This window comes from Amblyomma maculatum, chromosome 8 (assembly GCF_055883805.1).
Source record: "Amblyomma maculatum isolate TAMU_Amacu chromosome 8, ASM5588380v1, whole genome shotgun sequence".
Lineage (NCBI taxonomy): Eukaryota > Metazoa > Arthropoda > Arachnida > Ixodida > Ixodidae > Amblyomma > Amblyomma maculatum.
The window spans coordinates 35,323,633-35,346,039 of NC_139351.1; the positions used below are offsets into that span (position 1 = coordinate 35,323,633).

At 44.7% G+C, this 22,407-nt stretch overlaps 1 protein-coding gene across 2 annotated transcripts in view; it reads left to right on the forward strand.

The window, feature by feature from the left end:
- Positions 1-13,042: 13,042 nt before the first annotated feature.
- LOC146180970 (protein zyg-11 homolog B-like) overlaps positions 13,043-22,407 on the forward strand; it is a 95,895-nt gene continuing 86,530 nt past the window's right edge. Inside the window, exon 1 of one of the 2 annotated variants that reach the window (XM_084576206.1) lies at positions 13,043-13,532. The gene's annotated coding sequence lies outside the window, so the exon portion shown is untranslated. Of the gene's footprint in view, positions 13,533-14,127; positions 14,393-22,407 lie in introns of those variants that run through there. The other variant, XM_084576207.1, reaches the window with a different exon arrangement.

Below are 22,407 nucleotides of genomic sequence, written 5' to 3' on the forward strand. Positions count from 1 at the left end.
TTCGCAGGGGTCAAGTGGATGCAGCTAGCACAGAACCGGGTTAAGTGGAGAAATATGGGAGAGGCCTTCGCCTTGCAGTGGGTATAGTCGGGCTGATGATGGTGATGACCTGCACCAGATCTCGGCCTGCTGAACTTGTGGGCTGCCCGCCGTCAAGCCGAACTGGTTGCAAGGCGAGACCTATAGCTACTTCACGTACACGACTGCATTATCTTAAGGCTCGGTGATATGAACGCGATCTCTCGCGACGCCAGTGTCATGCATGGTGCGAAAAATTTTCCGCTAAATCCTCGAATGCCTCACTCTGGCGAACGTTTCGTGCAATGGAACATGGTCGCCATTCTACTGACGCAGCAGCCACAGCATATATGTTTTGCAGCTAATTTGTCGCAGGATGATTTCGCCAAAAAAGCAGCACGAAAATGTTTCCCAAAGTAATGATACATTGCCTTCAGCTGCTAATTTTAATTCGAAGTGTCTAAAGGAACGTCCGACGTACCCATTCGATTGTCGTAAAGATACGGCGGACGTCGATATACAAGCTCATGGCTATGTACACGTCGAACGCGTATGTTACGCTCAGTTAGTCGCGACTCTCGATGAGGTGCTGCGAAGAGTTCATCCATTCTAACATACAACGCGCTGCACAATTAGAGGCGCGATGTAGAATGCTTCTCCCAGCTAAACCGTGGAATCCTCGCCGTTCAAATTTTGCACAGAAAGGGCATTTTGTCGCTAGTATTTTTTAATACCAAATTTGGTCGGGGAACTTGGCTGATTCGATCAAAAGAAGTCAGATGTTCCCATCTTATGCGATGGCGACGACGCCAGACGAGCCGCTGCCCCAGCGTTGGTACTGGTGGCGCCACCTCATGCTGCTTACAACAACTTTGTAGCAGAAAAAGAGCGGGCGAATGTTTTGGCCGAAGGTTTGAGTTGTTGTAAGCAGCATGAGATGGCGCCACCAGTACCATCGTTGGGGCAGTGGCTCGTCTGGCGTTGTCGCCGCCGCATAAGATGGGAACATCTGACTTCTTTTGATCGAATCAGGCAAGTACCCCAAACAAATTTGGTATTAAAAAATACTAGCAACAAAATACCATTTCTGTGCAAAATTTGAACTGCGAGGATTCCGCGGTTTAGCTGGGAGAAGCATTCTACATCGCGCCTCTAATTGTGCAACACCCTGGGTTTTGAATATTTGGGGGCTGGGTTTTAAAAAAATCCTATGCAAAATCTACAACCCCATTCGAGCTGAAATTACGTTCACAAAGTAGCAAAATATGGTCTACGTTATCTGATAAGTGATTGAACATCGGTACTTGCCTAGATTTTCCGGAATCGACGGAATATTGCTCTCGGCGGCGTGCACAAATTTCGCAGAAGCGAGTCGAGAAGCTGCGGTGACATGGTGCGTCATCTGTCGAGCGGCGAGGTAACCGCCATCTCCGGCAAGGCCATTGGTGCCGTTGGCGCGCTTGCTTCGAAGGTGCAGATCGTCTGCTCGTTTAAAGTAATACCACAAGGAAGAGTCACCGCTTCTCTTACTAAAAACAGTAGTGGAAATGCTACATCAGCAGCATTAGAAACAAAAATAAATATTAACTCGTCGCTTGCTCTTCCGCTACGATTCCGGTGCCGTCAATATCTGGTCCAATCTGGCTGATCATTTTCTGTGGTTCAACGTCCGCAAGCTGCTCATGGGATATGAAAGAGATCGTAGTGAAAACACCCGAGACTGTAACACGCACTTACATCGAACAGTACTCAGGCGTTCACGTCGAAGTGCTTGCTGTGATTTATACATCAAAATGTCCTCCGGCGGCGTCAATACATCTTTGCAATCTTTCTTCATATTCTTTGAAGACAGATGCCCTCATGCGCTCCGTGATGTCTGCACAAGCAGCCTCAATTTGCTGCTTCAGCTCTGAACAACTGTGAAGTCGGCCTCGGCGGTACACGCGGCTTTTTAGATAGCCCCATAAAAAAAAATCGCATGGAGTTAGGTCAGGTGAACGGGGCGGCCATGGCATGTTGGACGAGCCTCGACCCATCCACATGTTTGGAAATGTTGCATCCAGCCAGTTGCGGACACTTCTGGCGTAATGAGCAGGAGCTCCGTCCTGCTGAAATATGCAGATTTCTTTCTGCATATGTGTTGCTTCCAACTCTGGCAGAATCTTCTGCTGCAGCATTTCCAAATATGATTCGGCAGTCACGTTGTCCTCAAAATAAAAAGGCCCAACGAGCCCCTCGCGCCACAATCCACACCAAACCATGATATGTGGGTCTTGTCGTTTGTGGAATAAAAACGAGGTTTGTCTTTTGCCCAAAACCGAGTGTTCTGCTTGTTGATTTTTCCATCCAGGTGAAAAATGGATTCATCAGTGAATAATAAAAAGTTCAGATGTCCCCGGTCTTGAGTTATCCTTCGTTGTTCCGAGTGGCAGAATTGAAGCCGACGGTCTCTGTCGTCTTCTGAAAGCGCTTGTACAGTTTGCATCTTGTACGGATAGAAGCCCTTGCGTTTCATCGCGCGACTTACCGTTGACGGGCTCACTCCGAACAACAGCGCAGCGCGCGTACAGGACATCTGAGGGTCCGACGAAAATGCACCCTCAAGGGCATCAGCAATACTGCGATGTGTTCCCCCTTTATCACTTCTTTCTTTCTTTTTAAGACAGCCTCTTTCTTCGAACATTTTCTTCCATCTTAGCAGTGACCTTTCACAAGGAGGACGACGGCGAAATTTTACCTTGAATTTCGTGCGTACGCAGTGAACTGACCCGGATTCAACAAGCCATGACACAGCTGCCGCCTTTTCTATCGCTGAAAATGAACGCATATCACTGCAGCACACAATGCATTATAGGGCGAACACACAAAAAATTTCGATCTTTCCTCGGGATCAGAACAGAGCAAGAGTCGTCAGAACAGACCAACAGTCAAAAGCAGACGGCACCGGAATCGTAGCGGAAGAGCAAGCGACGAGTTAATATTTATTTTTGTTTCTAATGCTGCTGATGTAGCATTTCCACTACTGTTTTTAGTAAGAGAAGCGGTGACTCTTCCTTGTGGTATTACTTTAAACGAGCAGACGATCTGCACCTTCGAAGCAAGCGCGCCAACGGCACCAATGGCCTTGCCGGAGATGGCGGTTACCTCGCCGCTCGACAGATGGCGCACCATGTCACCGCAGCTTCTCGACTCGCTTCTGCGAAATTTGTGCACGCCGCCGAGAGCAATATTCCGTCGATTCCGGAAAATCTAGGCAAGTACCGATGTTCAATCACTTATCAGATAACGTAGACCATATTTTGCTACTTTGTGAACGTAATTTCAGCTCGAATGGGGTTGTAGATTTTGCATAGGATTTTTTTAAAACCCAGCCCCCAAATATTCAAGACCCGATACATCACGGTCTTCACTCGGGATTGTGTACGGCAAGCATCGCTTGTCACGCACAGAGCTGCAGGCGATGCGACGTTCTGCACCAGTTCCACCAGCTGGCATCGAGATACGCACATTCACGCAGTTCTCGATCACTTCGCACTAAACTATCACCTCGATATCTGCCCGTAATGCAAGCGAGCTATTCCTAGCATTTATGCTGTCCTAGGTCCGGCATCGACCTCCGAAGATCGAGCGCCGGCACAACACACACACCTCGCCGTGCAGAACATCCGGCCATCCAAAATATATGTAGCTGTGAAATGGCATTATATGCTTGTTCCTCACACGCAGACAATGGAAACAGGACGTTTCTAGTTAAATTCTTCGTTTAAATTCTACCTCAGAGCCGTGGCAAAAGACATATGCCAATTCTACTAGAGGCCTACGCTGCTGCTGCGGCGAGCTGCACGTCGACTCGTCGAGGCGAAGTGCACCGCAATACATGAGTGCACAACCGGAAAGCCGCAAACGCGAATGATCCGAATTCCCTGCGAACAAGTATTTAGAGGAAGACTAGACAAGTGCTCAGCCTGCATCTTTTTCTCGTCGTTGAATTTTGCGTACATGTAGTTTAGATCCCTGCATGTTCGAGGTTAGCGTGAACCGACTGAACGACCGCAGCTTTGAAACGAGCGGGAGATATGCATGCGTCGCCGCGGACTTAGGTACGCGGTAGAAAATGTACGCTGCACATTTCGTTGCAGAAGCTGACTCTTGGAATTTTGCAGAGTGTGCCATGCAAATGATTGTTGCTACAACTGCGCATCCATGTTCCCTCGGCTGGCCTTCCCCGAGGCGCATAAATGTTCAACCGTGAACGTATCAACGATCGAAGAGAGGACGGATTTTCATTATATTGGGCGCGAAATCGATAGCTACCATATGCAGTGCTCAGTTTCAGAGAAATTCTGCCGTGTCCATGCACAATTCAGTGTTTCAGGTGTGGTCAGTAGCTATTGAACAGTTCGCCTTTCAAGTCAGCGGCGCCAGCGATGGACCGGCGGAGCAATTTTTCACGCTACACCGCTGTCTTGCTAGAAAGCCTACCTAGGCGGCGTTTGACAGTCAGCTGCTTTAATTGTGAGCCCCGTAATTGAAAGCAACGCCTTCAGAAACGCGTTAAATGTTCAAAAATGTATGCTTTTTAACAGTTTCACTCCAGGTTGTCAAAACAGGCGGACGCTGATAAAACAGAGCACTCCAGTCGAAACCAAACACCCGCGCATCTTTAGAGATCTGTAGAGTCACCTTCAGTTAAAAATTATTGGAATAGGTCACTTTCCGATGGCTGGAACATAGACCCTCATGATAGCGCTGTCACGTGAATAAGGACCACATCAGACCGAAAGCTTATCTCATATAACATAGCTAACCAAGGTGTACCTTAGAGCATTGTGTTGATTTTTATGGTGCATAAGCGACTAATGCTGCCATGCACCAAGAACAAGGTTTAATGTATTTATTTTGTGTGTAATGACTAAAATGTTCTTTAGGAAAATTTCAGAAAACAAAAAATGCAGGGAATTTGCACGTGTCTCCTAGGATCATGCTGGGATAGAAAGGGATCTGTTGCAAAATTGTACAAAATGCTTTCCTCTCATTTTCTTGAATCTGGCGCACGTGTAAGTAAGATATGGTTTGTTGTTAGTTCATCTCCACACTCCTTGCATATTGGTTTGTCCGCTTTCATAAGTATGAAGTCCAGTAATGGCTCCAGTTAGACAACGGCTACTCGTGAAGGTGGGCCTGCGGTGGAACCGTGGTTGTGATCACGAGAAGTGGATAATGGACAACCACTACACCGCCAACCTCTGCGAATACCTAAGTACTGGACTTCACTCCTTCTTTTAACTTTCTATCTCCTGCATCCCATTCCCCCTTTCTCAGCTCATGCCTTTTGGCAAATTTTTCGAATAAAAAAAAATAGTATGAAGCTGTGTGCCAGGTGTGGGTGTGTCTTTTGTGAAGATTACCTAAAATGTCCTCCAGATGTTGTGTTTTTGATGACTGTATGATTTCCAATCCTCGATGATAGGTTTGACAAAGTGTAATTTGTTGTTTATTTCAATGTTTCAAAAATCCTGCCATTTCACTCTCGATTTCTTTGTACAAGCTTCTTGGTATCTTCATGCAGCATATTCATCCTCTGTAATTTAACATTGTGGCAAGGTAACCTGGTTATTTCTTTTCATCACATTTCAAGACAGCTGTCCCGATTTCATAAAGTGTAGGGTTTCTGTTGACAGGAACCCCTTGGAAGTTATAGAAATAAATGAGATCCACAATCATGAGCTATCTAAGGTATGCATGTACATGTCCATCGCTCAGTGGAATGGTGTCAGCACGCTATACCTATACCTATACCTACCTATACCCTATGTATACCTATATGCATGCAAGGGTGTATACACTTGCATGCATATAGGTATACATTTCAGAATCTGCAGTGCACCACTTGACCATTTGCCACCAGTTTGTGTGGAAATGTATTTTTCATGCATATTAACCAGTATGATTAACAGATGGACCCTGTGGACAAGCCAAAAGTGCCACAAGCCATATGTCACGAGGCCACATGACATGGCAGGAGCTGTTAACTCAAGCTTAAGAAGTTATATTCGAAATATGTCCCGGGACGTTTCAGCTCCGAGCAAGAAAGGTTACTCCTAGGCCATGGAGGCATGTTTGTACAGTTTGGTTAACGCAAGGCTTACAGAGGTATATGCCAGGTTGTCTATCACATAACAGGGCAGCCTACGACCGTATGCTAATGAGTATGTCTGAGATAACAGAGGCATGAATTAAGGAATTAGTAATTAAGTTTGTAGCAAAGGACATGTATATTAACGGGAATCCACAGTGGAATCTGCAGATAAGAGCCATTAAGGCTGGCGCATCATACCCTTACAGGTGGAGATTAGGTGTCTCCCTAATTTTTTGTCTGCTTAAGTCATTTTCTTCGTTCTTCCAGGTGAGGAAGATGCGAAAATGATAGCATCGAGAATGCCAGAGACCATCGTTAACAAGGATGCTGATCCCAAAGCGTAAAAAAAAATTTTCAGAAAAGATGGCTGACTAGTAATGCTGGCAACAGTTGAAGCTAAGTGGAAAGGCATGAAATTGAAATGCAACGTATGAAGAGATATGTTGCGAGACGACCAGTCTGTGGCGTGCGACATCTGTCTCCGTTAGTTTCATCAAGTGATTGGCCAAAGCAGATGGGGGGCTTGTGGTTTTGTGATAAGTGCAGTGTAGTAGCATAGATGCAACCTTGCCCATTAATAATTGGAGTGGAGTAAGTGCATTATTTTGTTTTTGTAAGATGTTCATGGTTTCCATGCAAACATTGAGAAATTTCTTCCTAGAGAATGTTTGTTGAAATGTGAAATTAATGTGCAATAAAACTAATGTTTTCTTGCTATTTACTTTTCCTTGTATACATTAGTTCTGTGAAGGAAACCACAGGCTAAAAGGAAATGTAATGGCATGCATTTTGTTACTTGACTGCGTTGTGCTGGCTCAGTAGTTAGAGTGCTTGGCTGCTGAACCATGGATGCAGATTTGATTCCAGCCACAGCAGGGGTATTTCAATAGAGGCAAAACAATAGGCTGTCTATGCACCGTGCAGTGTCAGTGCATGTGAAAGAACCCCAGGTGGCCGAAATTATACCGCAGCCCTCAACTATTGTGTTCTTTATAGCCGTAGTTGTTTTGGGATGCTAAATCAGATATTATATATCACGTCATATTCTGAGTAAGATGCTATTCATGGTCAGTTAATCATACACAAAATGACCAATTTTTTTCTGCATGGTACAGCAGCTGTTGTACAATTTTATTTTAGCCTTCATGAAGAATATCACACTGGCTCCACATGGCTTTCTGTCGACCCTTGATATGTGTTACAATCACACACCCGAGCATGCGTCTAAGGGCACCTGTGCATGCATGGAGGGGACCGTTACTTTCCATTTGTCAGAACTGAGATGCATGATCCACATCATTCCTGTAATTCAACTGCCTGCTATGTGAACTGTCCAGCATTGATGCAAGTTTCAAAGAACTGCATTTAGCAAATTAATCCAAGAAGGAAACCATGCCAAGAACTGCTTCGGTTTCATCTTCAACAACTGTTTGAGAACTAAAACTAGCCAAATGTTGCACAACATAGATGAGAGGTTACAAAATCTAAAAAACAACACATCCTACCTGTGGCATGTAGGGTTTCACATCCTGAAGTGACATATGTGGCTATGAAGAATACTGTAGTGGAGAGCTCGAGACTAATTTGACTGCCCGGGCTTTCTACTTTGCGTTGACATCCCACAGAAAACAGATGCATTTGTATTTCACCTGCACCAAAGTGCGACTGCCATCACTGGCATTAAACATCAAGACCTTGGGGCAAGCAGCCGAACGCGCCGCTGAGATGTCGCAGCGTGTACGTGCTATACACGTCAACTTTTCCAGCATTAAAGCTGTCACATGCATGGCAGATATTCATGTTCAGCTTTGGACTGACAAGTTTAAAAGTGTACCATTTGTGTTTGTCTGGCATTAAAACAAAAGAAACTAAGGAAAAAGGAAAAAAAAATGAACATGATATTGAAAAAGCACTAGTCATCAACACATAAAGTATATTCGTTCCTTTATGAATGATGAAGTGGCCGTCAACAATAGCACAAAGCCTGAACATTTAGGAAGGTGCTGTGCCAGGCAGCTATTTTACGAAAGCCTGAACGATTTCACCTGTAGTAATGCACATCTCGGCGGTGTAGGCTGGGCACTTATTTTTCTGCCCATTGCAACATGCGAAAACTGTATCATGTGCATTCCTATTTTCCGAGTTTTGGGCTCTGTAGAGCAGTCTGATAACAAGTTGTCGATGATCGACTTATTTTCGTCTGACTGTTGCACAGCGCGTGTGAATAAATTCCCACGACGCTCTCTTTACGCGACGTTTTCGGACTTACCACTACACCTAATAAACACTGACATGCACGTGGAACATCGCCGATCATAAACGAATTCACACTGATGTCCGTCCGGATATTGGCGCACTCATCACAGCACTCTCGTAGTCTCACACAGCACTCTCGTAGGACGTAATCCGTACATCACAGCATCTCACGGTAAGCACAAACCACACGTATAGTTGTACAACAAACACAAATGACGCGATGCTTGGGCTAGAGACACGCCGGCGGTACTCAGCTTTTTCAGCGCCGCTTGTATATGTATGTAGAACTTGGCAGCACCAAACCTCAATGCGAGCAGAAAGCGATGCGTTACGTGACGCATCTCATCACAGATGCAAGTGAGGAAACTTTGAAGAATCGAAACTACGTAACGACCGTCGTATACGTTAATCCACATGATAACGAGGATCAAATGAGCGGGCGTGCAGGCCGCGGGCTGGCCGTCAACACCGCGATTACATGCGCTTGCGGTCGTGCTTGCCACCCTGCCGCGGTCCAACTCACGTAAACCTATCATCATGCCATCACATTGTCTATCAATCTATCACCTATTCTAAGCACTATTCTTGCCACTGTACTATTCTTTGTAATTTCACATTTCACGCATGCAGTACGTTGTACATACTTCTTGCACCTCGCACACCTCGTACCAACTTCGATTTGGCTACATATGGCTACCAAGTTGTTACAACCAACCAGAGATCCGTCCGAACTAACTCTATGGTCCGGCTTTCCCGACAGATCCCAAGGCCCATAACGGAGAAAAATGCGTTGGGTCCGTCGGATGAACCCCACCGATCGGGTCCGTCCTCCGTACACCTCCGTCCGGCTTTCCCGACGACGTAAACACGTAAACACCTGATCGGGTCCGTCCGCCGTATCCCTAGAGTCCCTAGGGACCCTAGTATCCCGAAGAAAAACGCACCGGGTCCGTCGGACGTACCATTGATCGGGTCCGTCCGACGTACCTTTAGCCACAGCTACCACAGCCTTTAAAATTAGCATAATGTGTCCCCTAGCAGGCTGGGGAAATGGCAATAAGGAAGCTGAATATACCTAAAAATAAGCAGGATCATAATGGTTTTGTGCATGTCATGGCAAGACATGCACACAGCGGTAATAGGCATATCACTGAAGACCTTTTATTCGAGTTGCAGCCCGAAGTTATGGACTGGGCATTTTAGTCATCTCACTATAGTGTGCAATTTCACAGCCATATGTAGCATTAAACGAGATCATGTAAGTATATCATAATAATGATTCATTCGTGGAATGCTATGATTCATATATGGGCCTGCCAAAGCCAACAGAAGGCTTGTAGGGCAGTTTTTAGCAGCGTAAGACAAATCTGACCATACATGCCTGTCAGCTGACATAAAAAAAATAATGTAAAACTAAAGATTAAGCAGGAAAAAAGAAAGAGAAAAAGCAAGCATACAAATCTAATCTAGCATAACTTGACTTGCTTGAAAGAAAACTCTAGTTGGCACAAGTATTATTATGAACACCTATTATGAAATTTGCAAATATAAAATGTGGCACGTCTACTCGCACGTGAAGCGATATACCGGATCCTTTTATAGCTGTTGCCTTGCATACAGCGCAGGAAGGCGCCATCGCGATGCATTAAAGAGCAAGCACCTGTTTGCTCTAAATTTTTCGTTGTTTCAAGTGTCTGACCTCGAGGCGCTCGAAAACTGAAATTTGAAACCGAAACTCAAAGGGCGTCTACTACGTCTACTCTAAAGTCCCTAGATCTGTTTTTTTTTTTTTTTTTTTAAAAACGGATCTAGGGACTTTAGTCTGCTCGCAAACATGGTTTCCAATCGTTTTACACGACCAAGAAGGTGCCTGAAAGATCATATAATGTGCTTGAAACTTGAAAACAATGTATAGAAATTTCCTACAGTTGTGTTATCTGCAGCGATCTTTAAAACTGTTGAAACCTTTATTCATTTTTGACGCAGTGAGCAGAAACTGTGCTGGCCATAATGACAAGTTTGATGATGGCGACGAACCAGTTGGAAGCTCGTTTCCCTGCCCAGCTTTCCCTCCAGAGTCTTTGTATTAACTCTGGTTGCCTACTTCTCAATGAGAAGTAGGCAACCAGAGGTAGCCAGAGGTAACCAAGGCAACGGAGATAACGAAGCACGAAATGGTTTCTTATCGCTGTCTGCTGCTCGTCTGCTCTGCTGCGGGCCTTGGTGCGCGCGGGGGAAGCGTACACTTAGTTCGCAAGTCTGAAAATGTCCCTTTTGCTAAGATTTCGACGTCCTTGCTGGTCGCTGCTCTGTCGCCGTTTGGTGAGATTTAATATCCCCTGCGCAGCCGTGCTTTTTAGTTTTGTCCCCTTCGTCGTGCGGGCAGTGCTAAGTCTTTTTGCAGCATTGTATTTCGCTTGGATCTTTATCGCAAGATGAGCCCTCACAAAGTGAGGAAGCGATGCTCTGTGGCACATGGCGACAGCGTGGACCCAACCATCGGTGTCTTATTACACCGCTTCCCGGCTGACTTTCACCGGTGAGTAGATGGAGGTTGCACACAGACTCAATGTATGCCATAATGCCCGTCTGTTAAGCACGTTTGTTATGCTAAAGCTGTGTGGACGGGTGCAACCTTGAAATTGCCTTAAAAACTGCTGTATACAGTATACTTTCTGCCGAAGAATTTAAGTGTGAAGAGTAATCCCATGCTCTATGCTCCACGTGCACCTACTTTCATTACATTTTTATTGCAATTGCAGTTGTCATAGCTTTGTTTTCTGGACATGCATGTTTCTATCTGGTGATGTTTTGTGGCAGGCACTTAAAGCCTTTTCCATGCCTCGGCTGTGATCACTGAGATGATTAGCCCGCTTAAACAGCGCTATTGTTTGTGCTATCTGCGACATACATTTTTTTATTGTTCTTTTATTGCTGTATTTACTTGGTTGATGCAATAAACCATGTACATGAAAACCATAATTGTTCACTTGGTACACTCTGTTGCTAACTGGGCACGACTGCCCGGTTGTACCAGTGTTTCTGGACCACACCTTACTTTGCTGAAGGACGAAGTATGGACGAAGTACACGGTTAAAATAGTTGCACTATTTGCATTATGATGGATGGATGGATGATAGTGGCTCTGCCCTTTGTATCGGACGGCAGCTTGCGCCGCCTAGCCAAAAAATTAAAAGAAATATATTTATCTGTTCCCTATTTTTTGCTTCTAATTCGCCCGTATCTTCCCCCTCCCTTTTTTTCTTCTCTTTATTCTCTTGACTTTTTCCACCAATCCTCTAACCTCTCTTTTGTTATCAAAACGCGTTCCTCATCCATTCGTCCATCTTCCCCAGCAAATCCCAGCGCTCTCTCCAGATCTGCCGCTTTTCCCGCGCGAAGGGCAGGACAAAGTTTTTGGCACCTCAGAACAACATATGTTCCGTTGTTTCCTCCTCAGTTGCATGGCGATGGCGATATGGTCGTACCCTTTTGAACGGGCGATCACCCAGTGGGATCTGACCAGCAAATAAAAAAAAAGAAAGAAAAGGAAAAATGAGAGTATAGATGTTAGTTCACTCCACGTCTTTGCGCCTTGGTCTATGTTGGGAAGTGTTGCTGCCTTTCTATGCCGACACCTTTGCCAAACACTTTCATTGTGCTAGAGCAACTGCTTATAAACAAGGGCGTAAACAACAGAAGCTCGAGTTCTTTTAGATGGCATAGGTTGGCGCACGCTGAAAGGTAACAACCTTCAAAAGATGCAGGTTCGTCAGTGCAACGCAGCGTTTTTTTTTTTAAACCTGTTTATAATTCGCGCCAAAGTGAACGTATGCGTGATGTCATTCGACGTCATGGCCCCCCAATTTTCATTGGTCGCTGGAGTCCGTGAGCCGCCATGTTTCGTACGTGTGGGCGTCTATGGAGCCTTGAGGTGTCCACAGAACAAGTGTGGCAGATATTGCACCTTTCCTTTCCTGTGAACCAGTTATTCTAATTAATGACCTAATTAACTTATTGACCTAAATATTTTTTCGGGCACAACATTATGTCATCCTTTATGCTTTCGCAATAATAAAAAGGAAGAGGAAACAATCAGCTATGAAGCGAATGACATGTCACGCTCTCTTTAAATCTAGTAGGGTCACGTTCAGTTACAATGTTTTCGGGAAGCTGGTCCCATTCTTGAATTGCGACTGGTAGAATAGATGTAAGCGCTAGATGGCCATGAAGTTGAACAGACGAGATGATGTGCGCAATGGTGGAAGTAACAGAGTATCACGGAGATAGTGGAAGTTGTGGTACAGGTTATGGAACATTGCATAGGTGAGAAATGTTGCGTCTTAGGGCTAAAAGGCTGATACCGAGAGATGTCTTTATACTGCTGATGCTGAAACGAAAGTTATAATAAATCATAAGATAATAATACGCTATCTTATGCACGATGTGCACTTAGTAGAGTTATGTAGAGTACCTAAGCACAAAATTCAATGTGGTGATGATGATATATCGGGTGTTCACCGTGTTGGCGCGGCAATCGTAGAGAAATTAAATCAATTTTGCAGCGCCTCTAGCAGCAAAGCAATGAAAATGCTGCACCTGTGTTGGCAAGTCTGGCAAAATAGTGGGGGATGTTTCGGTTTTGCGGTCTTTGGTGTTTATTTTATTGGACAGTAGCAGCGACCATGCGACCCCAGCAGCACCTTCGCGACCCCGTGTGAAAACTCTGCAGGCTGTCTGGACGGGCTCCAAGAAGAAAGCTGACGAAGAATCAGCGCGCGTCCGCCCGCGCCTTCCACCATTGCCCCGCAGGATTTTTTTTTTTTTTTTTCCTGAATCCGGCGAGCCAGCGGACGACAAACGGCGTCACTTGGAAGCGCAGCGGCGGCCTTACGACGGAACCGTGACCACTGCACTACGCAAACACCGACAGCTGATCGCTCAAGAGCGTCTCCATCGGCGTCGAGTCCGATCCCAAAAGCGTCCATCAGCTCGGTCTGGAGCTGCGCGATGAGGGACACCGGGCATCTGAAGCTCTGCCCCTTGTGCTGGCCGCCCGCAGGGGTGCGAAAATGAACGGGCAGCCCGACAGCAGCGACTAGTCGGTGCGCTGACGCAGGTGAGCTCCGAACCCTTTACGCAACTGGCGACCGCTGTAAAAGTTCACGCTAGTGTTACCTCTGCGCCCCAATTAAGGAGGAGCAGGATTCAAGATTCCGTAACCCTGCCGTGTTTTAATCGCTCATCTGCTGGTATCGGCGCAGTGCATTGGCCGTACCGCTGGGCGCACACCGTGTCGTCGACTTTGGCACCGCCGGCTCACGATCGCCCTTTCGCTCCGCGCGTTGGTTTTAATTCGGTCCAGATTTCACCTCGTCCTTGCTTCTCTTTCAGGCGAAGGAGGGGATGTAGCGTGGTGCGTGTCTTTTTTTGATGCCTGCCGTCAGTCGCGGTACGTCTCGGTCGGAAGCAACCGTGCCAGCTCCGAAGTTGGCGGACGCGTCTGAACGAAACGGCGCGCGCGCATGGTTGCCGAAAAGTCGGCCCGCGCTTCGCACTCGTGGCTCCCGTGTTTCGGAATTACGTTCTTTCCTCGCGAGACGGTAGGTTCACGTTTGATACGTGAGGTCAGAAGCCACCGCTTTGAAGCGGCCAGCTACAACTAGATCGGGAAAAAGCAATAATGGGAGCTCGTGCTCTCGGACTGGTTGCCGCTTAGTACTGCGCCTTCTCTTCATGAAGGCCGACCTTGCGCGGCGCCTCTTTGTTGAGAACCAGCTGGACGCCGTGGACCGTCTTGAAGACGGGAGCAAGGCCATAGTTTCTTGCCCTCGGTACTTCCACGGCGTGTTTTGGTAGTGACCTGTCTTGCGATTGATAACAACGAAGCTGCAGTTCAGTGCTGTGGACCTCGATCAGCTGTGGAATTTGATCGCTGGACAAGCTGTAGGATACGCGGGGAAGCAAGAACGCGGAAAGGTCGGTTGTGCACTGTCAACTCGCAGGCAAATAATATAGCAGATGATTTCGTATACCTGTGATATAACGGCGCATCATGCAACCACCATGAGAGTTGTTAACCAAATTTTAAGCGGTCTTTTAACATTAGAGTGATTAAATCAGTTTGCATTCTGTGGTGGAGGGGTCGCGAGAAGTTCATTGAGCCATAAGTGCATCTTTAGGCGGTGTACGTTATCAAGGCGAAATACCGGTTAGCTCAACAGCGATAACATATCAAAGTGCACTTGTGTGTGCGTTCGTGCGCGCGCGCGCGCGTGTTAGCTTCATACTGTTTGTTCATGCTCAAAGCCACCGGCAATATTTGGGAGAGGCAAGAATGAGGCCACCGTATTTTATGCAGTGGTTTAAATTGGATCATGAAGACAACGCAGAAGTTGAGTTGTTTTGTTCTCAAAGAAATTCTGGAATGCTGTGCAAAATGTGAGAAGCTTTCTGCTATGTAAACGTGAGCTTGTTTGTATGCTGAAAACAGAATCCTTCTGTTTTCCCCCTTTGTGCAGGGTAATTATTTGAATTTAAGCCACTACTGTACATGCGCACTTTTGTTGCTTTATCATATAAGCCTCTCATTATGGATGTTTACCAGCTAAGTCAGCTTTCTGCTCTAAGCAGTGCACATGACTAACTGGGGGACGTGAATGATATGTTCATAAAGAAGGTTCATTAAGTTCTTCTTGCCCATTATCTTTTTATGGAACATTGCAATTTGATGGTGTTACATTTCAACAAAGTGTTGGAATTTTTTTTTCAAGAGTACATGCTTTTAGGTATAATCCCAAATGCATGCCATCCTGCAAGTATGAAGGTGGTTATTTTTCCCACTTCGACTGATACTATATATGTTCCTTACACAAGTGGCACTTGGCTGTTTGTCAAAGTGATGGAACAGGTATATGGCACCATAAATGAATGTATAGCTAAGGCAGCGTGCTTTGATTGAGTTTGACTTTTGGTCCTGGATCTCTTGCTCTCATGTTAATGGCCATTTCTTCAAGGAATGTGCACTTTGCATTCGATAAAATAATCAACTGGACAGTTTGCTCTTTTCTATCAGCAGCTTCCTTTGGTCCTTAGTGGTTAAATGCAGACTAATGCGCTGGTGGCACAAGTGAATAGTTACTGGTAGAAATGATTTCAGAAAGCAATGGGCTCCTGAAAGATAAGGATGTTATAACTTTTAGCTCCATGTAACATCTTTCAATTTTACGTTTAAAACGTGTGTAGATGATAAATTTACATCAGTGTACAGTATAGATGATTTGAGCCACAAAAATACTGTCGTTGAAAGCCGAGCTAGTTGGTCAGACGACATGATGCACCACGCAGCAGAGCAGGCTTTACAACAATGCTTAAAGGGGTCTTGCAACATAATTTGAGTGCATTGTTTTGCTTGTTTGCTGCAATCGGAGTTATTGCAATATTATTACCACTGGTCGTAATGCGCATATTGCTGTATTTAATATTTTAATCTGCTCGAGAAGCGAAATCATGGTATTGATGGTGCAGCGGATATGACGTCAACAGGTGCACATTTGACGATTGAATAAGTTAAAAATTCACTGCAAATTGTGTCCATTGGGAGAAATTTATTATGTTGCGTTGTTGTGTATTATATAAAGTTAATGAATCCAACATGTTTGTTTTACACGAAGGCACTGCAAAGCAAGTGACTCAAAAAGCACCAACAGAGGCACTGGTTACTACTTTGCATCACAGACTTGCACTGCTTTCACGACTTATGCACGTGGACAGCTACCTACAGGCAGGAAAGAATTCAATGACCTCGCCAAGGATGCCAGCGGACAGAGAGAAAGGGGCGGTCAATGAGTGGGCTCAGGAGAAAAGCACAATAGTTGGGGGCGCATGGTGACAAAAGAATGTCTCCTTCCCCTGCCTGCTCCCAGTCTCTGTTTCTTGTTCTATTTGCAAAGCACCACAGAAGAGATCGCATCAACTTTAGCAAAAATGTATTATAGGAACCGGGAAGCCATAAGAAGGCATTGTCCGGGACGTTGCAATGACGTGCTCATGTAGGCTGTTTCGATTGGTTCCGCACGTGTCGTCATTGGGCGAGTGAAATGGGAAAGCGAAAGACCGGGAAAATTGAGTTAAGGGAAATTTTGCTTTGCTGGCATTTTGAAAATGCATTTCTTAACTCTAGCTCTAGTGCACTGATTCCTGTAATTCTTCTTGATTCGGTACCTGCATGACCTAATAATTCATCTAAAGCTTAGCAGACAAGCATTGCAGGGCCCCTTTAAGTGAGCCTTCAACAAGACTCTGAATGACAACAATTGAAGAAGCAACAGTTATGTTGCAATTTTTTCTTGCCTTATGGAAACTGTGCTGAACTTTGGTGTGACAGCCATCATTTGCATATTGAAACCGAAACAGCACGAGAGGAGATATTCAGTTACAAATGTTTTAGCTTTCATATGCAAATAACGCATTTAGATTCATGTATAGTAATATCCTGTGCATCATTACAAAAAAACATGCAACAAAAGGATTGACATCTGTACACTATAAATAGAAATTTTCAGCAGAGGTTTTGGGACCGCTTGGACACAGTTTGCTGAGGCTGTCATGAATATGTTAGAGGCACAGTAATGGGGTAGCAATGCAGAATGACGGAATGTTTAGCTATGATGCGTTATGCAAAAACATGAGAAAAACGTTTATGTTCATTTAAACCTTTATTTTTCAGCTGGGTGCAATGTGAACATAACTACATATATTAAAAATATGTGATTTACCTCTATTTACATAAAATTGTCTCGTGAAGTGATGCAGTGAGGTGTGGAGTAGAACAAACAAGAAAAAAAATATGGCAGCAGGGACATGACTGCAATAGGGGGGAAGTACATCACTTGGGAAAACATTCCCAAATATCTGCACAAAGATAACAATGACGACAACAAAGAACAAGCATACTTTTATTCCCTGAATATCAGTTGCAGAAAAACAATGGAACCAGGGCCGCAGGGACTGGCATTGCTTTACAGATTAGAACATATTTAGATGTATGGATGGGTTATCACTGCGAAGTTGGTTCCAGTCAACTTGATATGCCAGGGAGGAATGAGTGAAAATGACCTGTTTGGTAAAAGCTGCATCCGATTTTATTTAAGTGCCCAGCATGGAAAGAGGTGATAGCACTGTCTTGAAGTGGTTGCATAACCAATTACAGTGATCAATATTATAGAACTAGCAAAGGTTAGTCTTTTTCTAGATGGTGTGGGCAAGGTATGTTGTGCTTGTTTTCACACCTCACTAATTTGAATGAATAGAGTGGAAGCTGCTGTCAAGAACTTAATTATGCTAGCATGATGCAGGTCCCGATTTGCGGTATCCAGTCCTTTTGCAATTTGACAGAGCACAAAGGCGACGCGTAAGCCTTGCGAAAGTACTAGTGAGCATTCAGCATGGCAGCGATTGCATCAGCACAAGCCGATTGCTGTTGAGGCAATAATCATGCCCAAGTATTGGTATGACAATGTGTGTGGAACAATGTGTAGTGTGCATGTGGATAGACACAAGTCACTTAAGAAAGCATGAATGCATTTGTGCTTGTCAGTAGCCACAAATGGAACGCAACATATATGTCGTCATCAGCATAAAGATTCCTGCATTAGCATAGTCATCAGCATACCAGTACCTTAATGAAAGGGCGCTAATGGACTGGGTCCATATTCTGAGTTTGTATCATTTTCAGAAATGTCGTTTCCGCCCTCACTTAGTCATTAGATTCGTGGAAACACCAGAACCAGATGGCAGTTTGGTTGCCTTCACTTCCAGTTCCAGTGTGTCAACTAGTGAGGTGAAGGCGAAAAGAACACTTCTGAAAACGACTAAAACTTGCCTCAATCCATAAAGAAGCCTGGTAAAGGAGTGTGGAATATCAAGGTGCAGAAAGTTTTCTGGAGGCTTTCTGCATGTTTACGGAGGCATATAGGCGATTGTTATTGAGGAAACCAGTGCATAAAACCTTTTATGACAGACACTGTTTGGTATGAGGTATACCACCCCATGTACTTGAGCAGATATTTGTAACCCTTTTCTCAGGATCTGCTAAGCGTAAAGCAGTTGCTCTGGTATTGTTCAAATCGGCTCCTCGTGCTCTCTTTACTGAACTGGATATTATGATTTAGTAGATGCCTTGGTATTTTTCGCTCTCTCTTTTTCTGGATTGTGATTTCGAGGCCACAATGAGCAGTAATCGTCCTGCACAATAAAATCCCCCCGCATTAATTTCGGTTGATGTAGTTCAGTAGACTCTCCATTATGTTTTATCAGACACTGGAAAAAAATAATGACTCAAGTACTTGTGGTTCCTGAGAAAACGTGTCATTTGTTGGAAAAGTTAGTTTTTGGGTAATCAGCTATGGGTTGGAAAGAACACTTTATTACGAAATCACACTCGACAGATACACGTCGATATAAGATTCATATTACCACCGGCTGGCTAATAATCTCCGCAGTCATTATTTTTCTTATTTATTTGCTGCCTTCATTTTTCTGGGCCTCATTTATGATCAGATCTGCAGGCTCGTATGTAAAGCTATGTCATGTCCAGCTTTGCTCAGGCAACTGTTGCACCGTTGCACCATTGTAGCATCCTGCCAAAACACCCGACCATATGAAAGTGTTCGCTGAGGCGAGGCTTCTGTTGTCAAAATTTTGCATGGCATTGACCTGGCTATTCTCACAGTCTAAAGGCCGACACGCACATCATTTGACGCTTTGTCCTGAAAGATTTTAAGCCCAGTTTGCACCGTGTCTCTTCTCATAGAGGCATTTCTTTTCCCTTCTTTACCACTGTATAGCCGCAGTCAGGAACTCACCTTTAGTTCACCATTGCAGAGAGCAAAAATATTGAACTTGTAGAAGATGGTAGCTATCATGTAGAACCGGCGCCCTGCTTTGGGTGGCTTTGCCAGAATTCAGCAGCATAATGCTCAGCTTATGCTGAATAAGGCAGAATCAATGTTTCCAGAACCATTTCTTTAGTGTCAACCCCGCCAAGGTGGTGCAGTGGTTAGGGCGCTCGACTGCTCTGTCCAAGGATGCAGGATCGAAGGATGGAGGCGAAAAAAAAGGCGCCTGTGTGCTGTGCTGCCAGTGCATGTTAAAGAACCCCAGGTGGTCGAAATTGCCATAGTTCTCCACTACGGCGTCTCTGATAGCCTGAGTGAGTTTTGGGATTTAAACTCCATGCCCCAAACCAAACCAACTTCTTTGGTGTCTTTGTCACTTCAACAGATGTCTGGGAAGAGGCTTAATTCTGAAAAAGAAAATTGATACTTCGAGTGAAATCAGGTTGAAGCAGTGTAGCAGTAAACAGTGCATTCCAGGCAAATTGCATAGAACCTAAAGCTAAACTAGCCTAATAACAAAATGATAGGAAACTTTTCTTTGTTACCGGATGCCCTCTGGCAATCCTTGTAATCCTGGGGGTAAGAAGTATATACTTTTATTGTTATTTTTTCATTGCAAGGGAGCTACGCATTGCAGCTAGTTGAAACATGGGCATGATTGGTCACCATCAAAGGGCTTGAAATGTCATTTTCTTGGGCTAAATACACTGCGTGCATGCAGGTGAGACATCAAATCTTGTTCTGGACAAAGTGGAAAGTTCATATGGCAAACAAAAAATAAAAATTTGATTTTTCCTTTTAAATTTAGTCTGCTATGTGTCCTCATGGGGGAATTGTGGCGGTTTTGAAATTAGATGAGTTTTGAGAGGTTGAACGAATAAAGCGTGAGCATGTGAAATATTTTGGTGCTAGCATTTGTAGCAACGGTACAATCATGGATTAAACCGCTAAAGCTTTCAGGCTTCTCTGCACCGCACATCGCCGGATGGGGGCCGCATGGTGACGTCATGGACGGTGCTGGCACATTTCTCACATAGAAACGCAAAATTTAGAGAAGTGAAAACAGCGCTACCAAAAGCAAAGCCCTAAGAATATTGTTTGGCGGCATGAGACACAGCACCACTAGGTGCGGGCAGAGGCAAAATAAAGAGGAAATATAAAGGCGAAAGCCTTTAACAGCTTATACTGTCAGTGTTCATTCGATTGGTCACACTCAAGCTGTCAAGTGATGTACTCACCCGAACCCGAAACAAATGTCATCAGAAAAATAAAAATCCAGTCTCCACAGGGAATTGAACCTCCATCCCTCGGATCTCCAGCCAAGCCCTTTAACCAACTGCGCTATGACTGGTATCATGAAACACACACCATAATTCTCCTTATCTATGGTGAGGATGATAGTAATGATGAGAGTGACACTGCAATTAGAGGTGACAATGATGGCATTAGCAATGATAATGATGGTGCATTTAGTTGATAATGAGAGCAAACGTGATGCACTGTGTGCACCAGCAACACTCGGGCTTTCGCATTTCTGCAGTGTAGATTCCACAGTGCTCTCATAATTTAATTGTACATGATGTCATCACTGAGCTTTGATGCTGTAAGCAAATGCTTGAGATTTCGTCGTTGATCACGTCATAAGTTTGAACACTAGTGCAAAAACATTTTGCATGCATTACCTACAGCCTCTGTAGATTTACATAAATAAAAGATTGTGGAATTCTCAAAAACTGATGCAGCTGCCCTTTGATGGCATGGGTGTAGCCATGTAGCCTTGCATTCTACCCTGGAATCTGCAGCTTGATGGCCTATGAGACCGTAATTGCAGAATAAACAAAAATTGATTCATAATCAGCCTGACTATACCCACTGCAGGGCGAAGGCCTCTCCCATATTTCTCCACTTAACCCGGTTCTGTGCTAGCTGCATCCACTTGACCCCCGCGAACTTCTTAACCTCATCCACCCACCTAACTTTCTGCCGCCCCCTGCTACGCTTTCCTTCTCTTGGAATCCAGTTTGTTACCCTAAGCGACCATCGGTTATCCTCTCTTCGCACTACATGTCCTGCCCATGCCCATTTCTTCTTCTTAATTTCCACTAGAATGTCGGTAACTTGAGTTATTTCTCTGACCCACTCTGCACGCTTCCTATCTCTTAATGTTACCCCTGCCATTTTTCGTTCCATAGCCCTCTGGGTTGTCCTCAACTTAAGTAGAACTCTCTTGGTTAGCCTCCACGTTTCAGCCCCATAGGTGAGTACAGGTAAGATGCAACTGTTATTTACTTTCCTCTTTAGCGATACCGGTAAGCTGCTAGTCATAACCTGTGAGTGTTTGCCAAATGCGCTCCATCCCAACCTTATTCTTCTTGTTATTTCCTTTTCATGGTCCGGATCTGCGGTTACTACCTGTCCTAAGTAGACATATTCTCCTACTACTTCCAGTACTTCGCTACCTAATGTAAACTGCTGTTCCTTCCCGAGGCTGTTGAACATTACCTTAGTCTTCTGCATATTGATTTTCAAGCCTACCTTTCAACTTTTCCTGTCTAGGTCACCAATCATTATTTGCAGTTCAGCCTCCGAGTTGCTTAGCAAGGCAATATCATCAGCAAATCGCAGATTACTGAGGTATTCTCCATCTACCCTTATCTCTAACTGCTCCCATTTCAAGTCTCTGAATACTTAATCTAAGCAAGCTGTGAATAGTACTGGGGAGATTGTGTCTCCTTGCCTAACACCTTTCTTTATGGGAATTTTGTTACTTTCTTTATGCAGAACTATGGTTGCTGTGCAGCCACTATGTGTATCTTCCAGCACTTTCACGTACGGCTCGTCTACCCCCTGATTTTGCAATGCCTGCATCACCGCCGAGGTTTCAACTGAGTCAAATGCTTTTTCATAATTAATGAATGCTATGTATAAGGGCTGGTTATATTCCGAGCATTTTTCTATTACCTGATTGATGGTATGGATATGATCGATAGTAGATTACCATTTCCGAAAACCTGCTTGATCCTTTGCTTGATTGCAGTCTAAGGTTGTCCTGATTCTATTAGCGATTACCTTAGTAAATACCTTATACGTAACAGA